At 42.0% G+C, this 12340-nt stretch overlaps 2 pseudogenes; both read left to right on the forward strand.

The window, feature by feature from the left end:
* Positions 1 to 2651: 2651 nt before the first annotated feature.
* Positions 2652 to 5575, forward strand: LOC101715668 (targeting protein for Xklp2-like; annotated as a pseudogene).
* Positions 5576 to 6501: 926 nt separating this feature from the next.
* On the forward strand, positions 6502 to 7337 carry LOC101708741 (L-lactate dehydrogenase A chain pseudogene; annotated as a pseudogene).
* The last annotated feature ends 5003 nt before the right edge of the window (positions 7338 to 12340 follow it).

The raw sequence follows: 12340 nt of genomic DNA on the forward strand, positions 1-12340 counted from the left end.
GTATTCCCTTTATATATCTAGTCACTCTAAAAAAACTTCTACTTGGTCTTATTCTTTTAACCCCAAGGATAGATGCAAATGTCATATATTCTCATATGTATTATTTTGTTACTTCTGCAACTTAGTAATCACTTTTAAAAATTAAAATAACACCTTTTATACATACACTCCACCTACCTCAATTTACTGATATTCTGTGATAGGCATTGAGTTTCATCATCAATGATAGGGCACTCAATGCTCTTTGTCATCATAGGAAGGTGGCTTTTTGTCTGTTATTTGCCATTTTATTTATGTTTTAGGAGTCTATGGGTGCCACTAGAATTCTCTGGAAGTGTTTTAAAATTGGTATCATAACTTTATATTTTAATTTTGTAGTAGTCTGGTGTAGTGGATTAACTAATAGTCAATTTGTAATGCCCAGCTGAACTGAGTCAGTGTGGTCTGGGCATGGAAGATCCACCTGAGGATTGTCATAAATAGCCATAAAAAGAGAACTGGAGGGGAAGATCACGGGCTGTTGATTTTCTAAGAGATGCTTGCTGCGGATGGTTTTTCTGATGCGACCTTGGCTGCTGAAGGAGCTTAGGGCCCAGCTGTCGCTGGAAATGGCTGCTGTTCTCATGAAGGGCGCTCTGATCTTCACCTTGAGCATCACTTCCTGGCTCCAATGTAGATCCCTCAGCCTAGTGGCACAAATCCTTCACCCCGTCAGCGTAGCTTTTCTGGCTTTCACCACTGGCCTTTGGGCCTTCTGGGTACAGATCCTCAATACAGACAAGCATGAGACATTGCTATGGGCTCTAGGCAACTGGCTGGACTCGTGAAGGACACTACCTTGGACTCTAGGCCGTTAGTTGGACTTGTGTAGGACATTGCTGTGGGATCCAGGCCCTTGGCTGGATTCTTTGGGCCTCTAGTGTGTGGCTAATCCCTTGCACTCCTCTGTATTTGACTTTTTGGGTAAATATCATAAAGTAATCCTATAAATTATGTGTCCTGTATTAAATCTATTTCCCTTGCAAAACCCTGACTATAACATCTGGGATGTACTTTAAAATGATCCAGAGGCTAGTGAAACAACACTGGCCATGGTCACTAACTATCGAGGTTGCTGGTGGGAACTAGGTGGTCCTTATACCACGCTAACTCTCTGTATACTTGAACTTTTCCATAATAAAAGGTTAAAAATGTTTTTGCATACAGATTCATTTTTATAATCCACTTTAATGTAGATAATGCCAATTGTTCAAATATTGCCACCTATAGGAAGAAATTATATTATGCTTGTTTTTCTTTGTAAGTTACAATATAAGACAAAAAGTCTTATAATCTTTATCTCCAATATATTAAATTCTAAGCGCAAAATGTTAGTGTTATTATTTTTTCAGAACTCTCCACTAACATGAATTCCTAGGTGTAACTGACATAAATTTTATGACAGTCTTTGCTCTATACATCATTTGAAAAGGGCCAAATTACATTTTAATACAAAGACTTGTAATTTTTCTTTTTTGGTACTGGGGATTGAACTCGGGGCGCTTGCAAGGCAGGCGCCGGAACCACTGAGCTAAATCCCCAGCCAAGACTTGTAATTTTTTAAGTTTAGAAATTCCAATCAAGTATATAATAAAAATGTATTTCTGGACCTTCAAATGCTTTTGGTGATTTAAGAATGTATCTATATTTTAAGTTCTCATGTTCACATGAACTCAACATTTTCTCATGAAGTTACAAAAAAAGAAAAGTACTGCTTTCAAATTTGGGGAAGATAGAAGGAAAACTTCTTTAAATCATATAGAGTAGACATAGGTAACTGTATGGATACTATAAATGAATGATAAAATAAAAACTTTGGGGCTTAGGCAGAAGGTCTGGAAATTGTACTAGAGGTTTTTGAGAGTTTTGATAGCAGGATAAACAGAAAGGTGCCATTAGAACATTTCAGGTGTCTCTTGGTGATTAGAAATATCAGTTAATTCAATATTTGTTTTCTGAAGTATAAATTACATTCTAATAATTGTCATGTATCCACCTTTCAGATAAAAATTATATTACTAGTTAGTCTTTTAAAATTCTAAGAGTAACAATCTTACTCAGCATTTTTCCTTATCTATTGTGTCTGTAGAACTGTACCCTTCTGCTCCTCATGAAGTATTATGAGAAGAGAAGTTGACCTGGGGTGAAAACATGGTAGAATGGTTCTGAGGGCCAAGTCTGTTCATTAAGAGAGTCAGGCACATCCTTTCACATCTTCTGGAAAAATCTATATAACTAGTTGGGCAGGATTCTCTTATTACTCAAACAGAGCACAATGTAAAAATAATATCTAAACATTCCCAATGATGTCAACGCAATTCCTAAACAAAACCACACTTAGCAATTCAATTCATCTCATTTTTTGTTAATGGAATAGTGGCATTTTCTGCTTGAAGATGATGTAGAATTCCTAATATTTTCTGATGAGAGCCTATTTTGGGCAACTGTATTACACTATCAGATTGTTAGGTTGTTCTTGGATATGACACCAAAAGTACAGGGACTTGGCCATGGTGAGCTTGCAGTGTTTTGTTGTCAGAGTTGAGCCAAAGTGAGACAAAGTTCTTAATAAGAAGTATCTGCTAGACTTCAAGATTTCAGAAGAGGTGAGAATATATTGCCACTTTCAGTCAAGCCTATAGGCAAGCAGACTGACAAACCCATTAAACCACAGAAATTGACCTGTTGAGAAACATGATACAAATACTAGGGAAAAACCTGCTCTTCTGCACTAAGGGTAGGACAATGTCACAAGTTAAAGACTCTTACTCCTTTGATGCTCCCTTGGACTTCATCAATTTTACATCTTTGGATTATGAGGAAGATACAGAAAATGTAGATTCATGGTTCAAGGAGAAGGCCAATTTAGAGAATAGGTTTCTTGGAAAAAATGGGGCAGGGGAGCTTTTTCAGAACAAAACTTCCTTGAGAAAAGCAAATCTTCAGCAAGCTAGTCTCACACCTTTGCAACCAGTTGAGAACGCTTACTACAAAGAGGGAGAAAAAGTAAATCTTATGGAACATTCGAATTCTTCAAATGCTTGTTGCACCCTGGAAGTTGAGGGAACCAAATCAAGAAATACTCCAGCCCAGCCTCAGAGGATATCTCTTAGACTCTCTGCCCAGAAGAAATTAGAGAAGAAAGAAAAACAACATGTTCAGATGAAAGCAAAGAGATATGCCACTCCTGTAATCAGAGAAATTCCACCTTCCAAAAAAATGAAAATTTCTCAAAACAGAAAGGAGCCAGAGGAGAGGAAGAGGGCACTGCTCAAGATACTTCCAAAAATAATAAATTTTCCCCAAAGAAAGCCAAGGGCATACGTACTATACCTCATGTACCAACTATAAAGCAGAAGGTTCTCAAAGCTACCGAGGAGCAAGAGTTGTAGAAGAGCATGAAAATGCAGCAGGAGGTAGTAGAAATGTGGAAAAAGAATGAAGAGTTCAAGAAACTTGCTCTTGGGCCGGGGATTTAGCTCAGTGGTTTCACTGCCTGCTGCGCTGGCGCAAGGACCCAAGTTCAATCCCCGGTACCAAAAATAAAGTAAGAAAGAAAGAAGGAAGGAAGGAAGGAAGGAAGGAAAGAAAGAAAGAAAGAAAGAAAGAAAGAAAGAAAGAAAGAAAGAAAAAGAAAGAAAGAAAGAAAGAAAGAAAGACAGAAAGAAAGAAAGAAAGAAAGAAAGAAAGAAAGAAAGAAAGAAAGAAAGAAGAAAGAAGAAAAGAAACTTGCTCTTGCAGGGGGAGGGCAACCTGTAAAGAAGTCAGTGAGCCAGGTAACCAAAGTAGTTGTCTTCCACTTCTGCACAGATGAGTGAATCAAACAACATCCTAAGAACCAGGAGGAGCATAAGGAAGTGAACTTTAGAGCTGAAGGGCGAAAGCATCCCCCTCTCCTGCTCGAGTGGCTAAGGGATGTCCTATTATTAAGCCTTTCAACTTGTCCCAAGGAAAGAAGAGAACATTTGATGAGGCTGCTTTTCCATGTGTGTCCCTGGCACAGCAGGTTGAGGTGTTCCATAAACGAACCCCTAACATATCATTTGAGGAGCAAGAAGGAAAATATTAGCCTGTTATCCTACAAATCTTCTGTGACCAAGATGTCCACAGAACCACAGACCCCTGCACTGCAAACCAAATTCTAAGCAAGGCCTGTGACCTGCAAAAGTATAGCAGAACAGGAGGCTGAAGAACTTGAGAAACTGCAGCAATACAAATTTAAAGCACTAGAAGTTGATTCCAGAATTCTTGAAGGTGGGCCCCTCTTGCCCAGGAAACCACCTGTGAAACCACCCACTCAGCCTATTGGATTTGATTTGGAAATTGAGAAAAGAACCCAGGAGCAAGGGTCAAAGAAGAAGTCAGAGGATGAACACTGAGTTTCATTCCAGACCTTGCCCTACTAAGATCTTGGAAGATGTTGTGGGTGTTCCTGAAAAGAAGGTACTTCCAATCACCATCCCCAAGTCTCCAGCCTTTGCACTGAAGAACGGAATCCGACTGCCCACCAAAGAAGATGAGGAAGAGGATGAACCAATAGTGATAAGAGCTCAGCCTATGCCACATTATGGGGTGCCTTTTAAGCCCCATATCCCAGAGGCAAGAACTGTAGAAATATGCCCTTTCTCCTTTGATTCTCGAGACAAAGAACGCCAATTACAGAAGGAGAAGAAAATAAAAGAATTGCAGAAAGGAGAGGTACCCAAGTTTAAGGCACTTCCTTTGCCTCATTTTGATAGCATTAACCTGCCAGAGAAGGTAAAGAATGTGACCCAGACTGAGTCATTTGCATTGGAGACTGACAAAAGAGGTGCTAGGAAGGCTGAGACATGGAAGCACCAGCTGGAGGAAGAACTGAAACAGCAGAAAGAAGCAACTTGTTTCAAGGCTCGTCCAAGCACTGTCATCTTCCAGGAGCCCTTTGTTCCCAAGAAAGAGAAAAAATCAGTTGCTAAGGACCTTTCTGGTTCTCTAGTTCAGGAACCTTTTTAGTTGGCCACTGAGAAGAGAGCTAAGGAGCGATAGGAGCTGGAAGAGAGAATGGCTGAGGCAGAAGCCCAGAAAGCCCAGCAGCTGGAGAAGGCCAGACAACAAGAGGAAGAACAGAAGAAGGAGGAGCTGGCCAGGCTATGGAAAGAACTGGTGCACAAGGCAAATCCAGTACTCAAGTACCAGGCTGTGGAGATAAAGTCAAGCGACCAGCCTCTGACTGTGCCTGTTTCTCCTAAGTTCTCCACTCAGTTCCACTGCTGAACCCAGTTGTGAGCTGCAGATACTGCCTGGCAGCAGGAGCTGCTCATTACCTCACACCAGGCATGGAGAGAACTCATTTCTCCAGACTCACCGACCCATGCCTAACAGCATACTGACAACTGTGGGGCCAGTTCTGTGGAGAAGTGTTTTCATACATTTTAAGGCTAAAATGAGACTCAACTAACTCATGTATGCCTTGATGAGACTTCTAGTGGTTTCCTTTAGACATCAGTTGATCCTTAATTAGAATTTCAAGTCTCTGTGTCAGCACAGTGCAATTTCTTTTTCCCTTTATCCCTTCCCTTTATATATATATTTTTTTTAAAAAATCAGAAAATAAAGATAGTTAAATCTTTAAAAAAGAAAAAGTACAGGCACTCACACACAAAAAGATAAGTTGGACTAGAGTCAAAATTTTAAAATCTGTGCCTCTAACTGGCAGGCATGGAAAGGCAACTCATGGAATAGGAAAAAATACTTGCAAATTACCAAAAAGAGGGTAATATCCTGAATATTTGAAGGACAGTATAACTCAACAATAAAATATAACTAGATTTAAAAACAGGTAAAACACATGAATAGACATTTCTTCAAAGATACTATACAAATGATGATTTAGCACATGAAGAGATGGTCAGCATCACTAATTGTCAAGGGCATTCCGATCAAAATCACAATGAGATTTCACCTCACACGCATTGGGATGAGCACTAGCAGACATACACAAATCTCAGAAAATAACAAGTGTTGATGAAGCTCAGAGAAACTGGAACCCTTGTGAACACTGAATCCAGCCTTTAATTTATTCAAACAACAAATACTAATTGAACACCAACTCTCAGTAAAGAGAGGATTACAGAATTCATAAAAATGCAAAAGACATTTTCTATGCCCTTAAAGAATTAGGGCATGGGAGTGCTCCAGCTGCAGCTCCCAAGTCCGGACCTTGCAAATGCGCACCCTGATGCCAGCCCAATGAAGAACAGGTCCCCCAGTTTAAGATTACAGTTTTTAGGGTTGGTGCTGTTCTGTTGGCATGGCCTGTGCCATCAGTATCTTTTTTTTTTTAATTGGTACCAGGGATTGAACTCGAGTCCTTGTGTTTTCGAGGCAAGCAGCGGAACCACTGAGCTAAATCCCCGGCCTGCCATCAGTATCTTAATGAAGGATTCGGCAGATGAACCTGCTCTTGTTGATGTCATGAAAGACAAATTGAAGGGAGAGATGATGGATCTCCAACACCACAGCCTTTTCCTTAGAAAACCAAAAGTTGTCTCTGGCAAAGACTATAATGTAACTGCCAACTCCAAGCTGGTTATTATCACAGCTGGGGCACATCAGCAAGAGCGCAAAAGCCATCTTAATTTGGTCCAGTGTAATGTGAGCATCTTTAAATTCATCATTCCTAATGTTGTAAAGCACAGCCCAAACTACAAGTTGCTTGTTGTTTCCAATCCAGTGGATATCTTGACCTGTCTGGCTTGGAAGATAAGTGGCTTTCCCAAAAACCGTGTTATTGAAAGTGTTGCAATCTAGATTCCACCTGGTCCATTACCTGATGGGGGAAAGGCTGGGAGTTCACCCCCTGAGCTGCCATGAATGGATCCTTGGGGAGCACGGAGATTCTAGTGTGCCTGTGTGGAATGGAGTGAATGTTGCTGGTGTCTCCTTGAAGAATCTGCACCTCGAGTTCGGAATTGATGGGGATAAGGAGCATTGGAAAGAGGTTCACAAACAAGTGGTTGACAGTGTTTATGAAGTGATCAAACTCAAAGGCTACACATCCTGGGCCATTGGACTGTCTGTGGCAGATTTGGCAGGAAGTATAATGAAGAATGTTAGGAGAGTGTATCCAATTTCTACCGTGATTAAGGATCTCTATGGAATAAAGGATGACATGTTCCTTAGTGTTCCTTGTGTCTCGGGACAAAATGGGATCTCAGATGTTGTGGTGACTCTGACTCCTGAGAAAGAGGCCCATTTGAAGAAGAGTACAGATCCCCTGTTGGAGATCCAGAAAGAGCTAAAATTTTAAAGTCTTTTAGTATCACACCTCTTCACTGTCTGGGCTACAAGAGGACTTAGTTGGAGGTTGTACATGTTATCCTTTTTATCTGATCTGTGATTGAAGCAGTAGTATTAAGATGGCCTGGGAAAAATATCAGTTTCTCAGTGTTAGAAATGGAAATGGTTCACACAGCCTCACAGTTCTATCCTGATGCCAGATGGTACTTAACTTGTGTAGTCCTACACTGGTTAGTCTGCAGTAGCCCCACCGTCCCTGAGACACCATGGCCAATAACGCTCAGGCTCCAGTTGTCCTTTGAACCAGATGTATGTTGCTCTGTTATGTAACTTCACCAACCAGCCTAGTCTTTTATCCCAGCTGGTCACAGCCTAGGATGCAGAGTATAAATCCAGTACTGCATGTCTTGTGTGTAGCTGTTTCAAAGGATTTTATTTTGTGTATTATATATATAATCAGTAGTGTACATTGCCATATAATGTAAAAAGGAAAGATCTACCTGTGAACAACGCAACCAAGTGTCATACCAACTACAATGCCAAATAAACCTTGAACAGTAAAAAAAAAAAAAAAGGAGGGCATATATACAAAGAATTACATGTAAGGCAGAAGGTAAAAAATATAAGAATAATCTAGAAATATCTTAAAGAGCTAAAATTGCCATTTGAATAAACATACAAATCTATGGGACAGAATAGAAAATAGAAAACCCAAAGAGATGGTCTGTCCCTCACAAATGTGTGACAATTTGTTTTTTGATAAAGTTGACTTTCAGATCAGTGGGGAAAAGGTAGATTATTTAATAAATGTGGTTGGAGAAATTATGTTGGGCTCTAATTTACTTCCTTTTTGGTACCGGGGATTGAACTCAGGACCTTGAGCTTGAAAAGCAGGCAGTGGAACCACTGAGCTAAATCCCTGGCCCTAATTTACTTTTTATACCCATATACCTTCCAAATGGATCAAAGATTTAAATACAATGAAACTATTAAATGACTTTAAAATGTAGTAAAATATTTTAATTACTTTTTTGCAGTACTGGGAGTAGAACCCAGGGCTTTGTGCATACTAGGCAAGTGCTCTACCACTAACCTACATTTCCATTTTTTGGAGACAGATAAGGTCTCACTAACTTGTGATTCTCCTGCCTCAGCTTCCTGAGTAGCTTGGATTATACATAGCGGGGATTACAGGTGTCTGCTGTTATGTCCAACTTATTTATTTATTTTGTGGCACTGAGGATCAAACCCAAGGTTCTATGCATGCAAAACCCTTGATCTACTACTGAGCTACAACCCCAGCTACTCAAAAGATGCTTTTTAAATCTTGAAGTGGGGAAGATCTTTCTAAATCAGATAGAAAACCAAGGAATTTTAAAGAAAAAGAGATAAATTATATTCTATAAAAGCTAAACTATATTGCACAGGAAAAACATATTAGAAACAACATTTTAGAAAAATGACAAGTTGGGAAAAATATTGCATGATCTATTTTAAAGCATTAATTTATTTAATACATAAAGTGCTCCTATTTATAATAAGAAACCCAAAGAATCAACCAAAAAATGGACACAGGACAAGAGGAGGCAGCCCCAGAGAAGAAAGTATGATGTCTTATGAAAGAAAATAGCCTGTAAACTCTTGTTTTTTGTTGGTTTTTTTTTGGTACCAGGGATCGAACTCAGGTCCTTGCACTTGTACAGCAGGCAGAGAAACCACTGAGCTAAATCCCCAGCCCATCTGTAAACTCTTAATGGAAAGGAAAATCGTGCGATTACTCTTTCATGTGTCAGAATGGTAGAGACTGTAATAACAAGTATGAGAGAGATGCTTAATGGTTGCTTGTGGAGAAAATAGTGGACTTAGGGTATAGGCTGGGAAAGACACAATTTTAATACAATTTATAATGGGAGAGACAGAGAGAGAGAGGAGAGAGAGAAGGAGGGAGAGAGAGATACACACACACAGAGACTGAGAGAAGAGAGAGGGGGAGGAAAGGAGAGAGAGAGAGAGAGAGTTAGTCCACACTGCCTGGTTAATGGAGGAAACTTTATGGGAGCAAGACATCAAACTGAGCCAGGAAAAATGGGGAGCCTGTTCAGCAGTAAAAACAGGGAGACTTGTGAGTTTGAAACGTCTATCCTTAACGTTACATTTCTATCAACTTAACAGGCCAGAATGTTGAAAAGGTCCTTTATTAAACAGATAATGGCTCTGGAGGAAAACAAACAAAAAAAGGAATAGTCTTGAAAACTCACCATTCTTTTGGTTTTCCAATCATAGGAAATAAATTCTGTCATTGTCTAAAAAAAGAACTCTCTGGGGACTTGGTCAAAAGAGGCTCCAAGGCAATTTTCAGTGCACACGGTCCCACTGGGCCAGTCTTAGTCACTTGGGCTGGGGGGAAGAAAGTCCTAGCCAAGCATCAGATCTGCCACCTGTAGCCCCAGCTATGCTTCCCAAGGTGAGGAAGGCTGTCACTAGCCCTGCTTCTGGAGGCTGATGGTTGGACTTTTGGAGCTTTGTCCTTTCCAACTCCAAAATTATCCTCTGCAGGATAATTGTTTTTGTTTTGCTTTGTTTTTGTTTTGTTTATCACCTGTTATCAGGGCAAGGATACAGAGACGGTGACTGTCATCTCAGTTTTCCTTCAGGCAACAAAATGTAATCCAATCAGATTGAGACAGGTGAGAAAGGAGTGAGGGGTCCACAGCCACCAAGAAGCCACCCCACCCTGCCAGCGGTAAGGACAAGACTCTGTCCTGGGACAGAAGTAAGAGCGGGACGAGCTGGAGTTCACATCTGCTCACCGGGACGGCACTCATGAGGCAGGTGTGCTCCGCCTGTGCACCAAGCAGGTTGCCTGTTTTCACCTCCCAGACAAAAAAGTTTGGACTAGCTCTCATTTGCGGGACATTGAAAAGGTTGTTGGTGCTCTTTCAAAAATAATGGTGATTACAGTTTTCCACTTTGAAGCTTGGATTTCTTGAACTCCTGCTTAGAATTCAAGCTTGCAAATGCGAACTTTTGAGGATGTATTCAAACTGGTCACCACAAAGCTTAAACGCATGTCTCTCAAGAGCATTATCTTTGCCAATTTAATTTATCTCTCTTGTCTAGAGACTAGGAGTCTAATCCCCACCTGACCCTCTATGCTTCCTGACACCCCAGGGCTCTGTAAAATAGAGGTTTAGGGGAGACTGTTTGCACGGCAACAGAGAATTGCCATCCAGTGGAACCTTACCTTTGAGTACAATACAAAACCAAGAGCTGAGGCCAGAAAGGGCTTTGCTCAGACTTCTGAGTTCACTCTGGTCTGTAATTGCTGCCCGGGAAGCCAGCGTGTGGCAGGAACCCCAGGTTCCCAGCAAAAATAGTGCTCCAAGCATTGCCACCGAGATGGTGACAGCCACAGGCAGACTGGCAAGGCCAACCTGCTTGCTACACAGGGAGGCTGCCACTGTGCCCCACCGGAAATGAGGCCAGTAAACAAACCACTTGACAACAATCAAGAGAAGAACAAAGCACCACCATTTTAAAGTCTTAACATTTTCCCCAAGTTGATAAGCCCCCTTCCCCCATTTCTTCCTCCCTCTGCCTCATCACCCTTCTCTCCTTCCTCCTCCCTCTCCCCCTCCTTTCACAGCTGTTTCGCCAAAATCCTGAGGTGAGAAAGCAAGCTGAGCGTGGTAGCCTGACGTATACCTGACATCCTAGCACTCTGTGAAGTGGAGACAGATTTGTTAAGTTTGAGCCCAGCCTGAGCAATTTAACGACTTAATGAGAACCTGTTTTAAAATGGGGGTGGGGGGGGCGATGCAGGGGGGGGGCGATGCAGGGTGGGGGCGGTGACGGTGCTGGGAACGTAGCTCAGTGTGAAGGCCCTGGGTTCAATCCCCACTACCACCAAAACAACAATAAAAACCAGAGAAAGTGCGCTTGTTTTTGCGTACCTTTTCTCTTGCTAACTGTAAACAGCAGCAGTGTATCCGCCAAGGAATCGTTAGCACAGAAACCTTTTTCCGTATTTTTAGGGAGCGCCGTTCCAGGCAACCCTTTGGAAGAGTCCACGGGACTATTGCGAGCAAGATCGCCACCTACCGGCCGAAGTGATCATTGCAATAAACTCGGCGTTTGGTGAGCCGGTGGGGGGGCGGGGAGTGAATGAATTGAGTTGAACAAATGAATGACGCAATGGTGAATGAGGAATGTAAATCTCCGTGGGTAAGCGAGTGAAGGACTGTGGGAACGGAAGCGAGGTTCATTAGTCTCCGGCAGTGTCTCTTCCACCCCTGGACTGGCCCACGGTGTTCACGACAGAGCGGGACTTGTTCCTCCTGCTGGTTTATTTCTGCAAAGCTGAGTGTCTTTTGCTGGTGGGAGGAAGGTGTTTCCAGCTTCTCAACTGTCAGGCTTCTCTTGCCATTGCATCTAGCCTCTTACCCCGGGGCCACTTGGGGAGTGAAAAGCCCAACTGATGCTGATGCGGAGACCCACGGGCAGCGTCTGCTTCAAGACACGGAGAATTTCCAAAGCTCCAGATGATTTTAATGTCCGGCCAAGATCAAAACCACTGCCTTAATGTTTGGTTGCAATATTCTGAATACTTTAATTTTTTTAAAGTCCCAAACCATTCTGAAGCTGACCCCAATATTCCCTCACTTGGAAACGGAAGAACGTTTAGCACAACCATAGAAGATGCACTGCACTGGCTCTAGGATTTGAGGTTCCACCTCGCCTGTCTTCCTGCCTTCCGGATCTGACAGCTCCTGGGGAGATGAAGACCCCCCCCACACACACACTCCCGATCAAAGGAGGCCAGTCATCTGTGGCCTGAGAAGCAGTACCGAGTTCCACAGTCCATGCAGCTGAACAGCTCACACTGCTGGCAGACACATTAGGGAGGTGAAAGCAGAGGCCTTTCCTCCGTAGCCTAGAAAAGCAGAAAGAACAGGGTGAAGCCAGCCATGGCCTGACATCCCAGCCTCCCCAAGCCACCCAGATAACAATCTGCTGAAATGCA

Source organism: Heterocephalus glaber, unplaced genomic scaffold (assembly GCF_053883595.1).
Source record: "Heterocephalus glaber isolate CG9 unplaced genomic scaffold, H.glaber_assembly_v1.0 deba00000071, whole genome shotgun sequence".
Lineage (NCBI taxonomy): Eukaryota > Metazoa > Chordata > Mammalia > Rodentia > Bathyergidae > Heterocephalus > Heterocephalus glaber.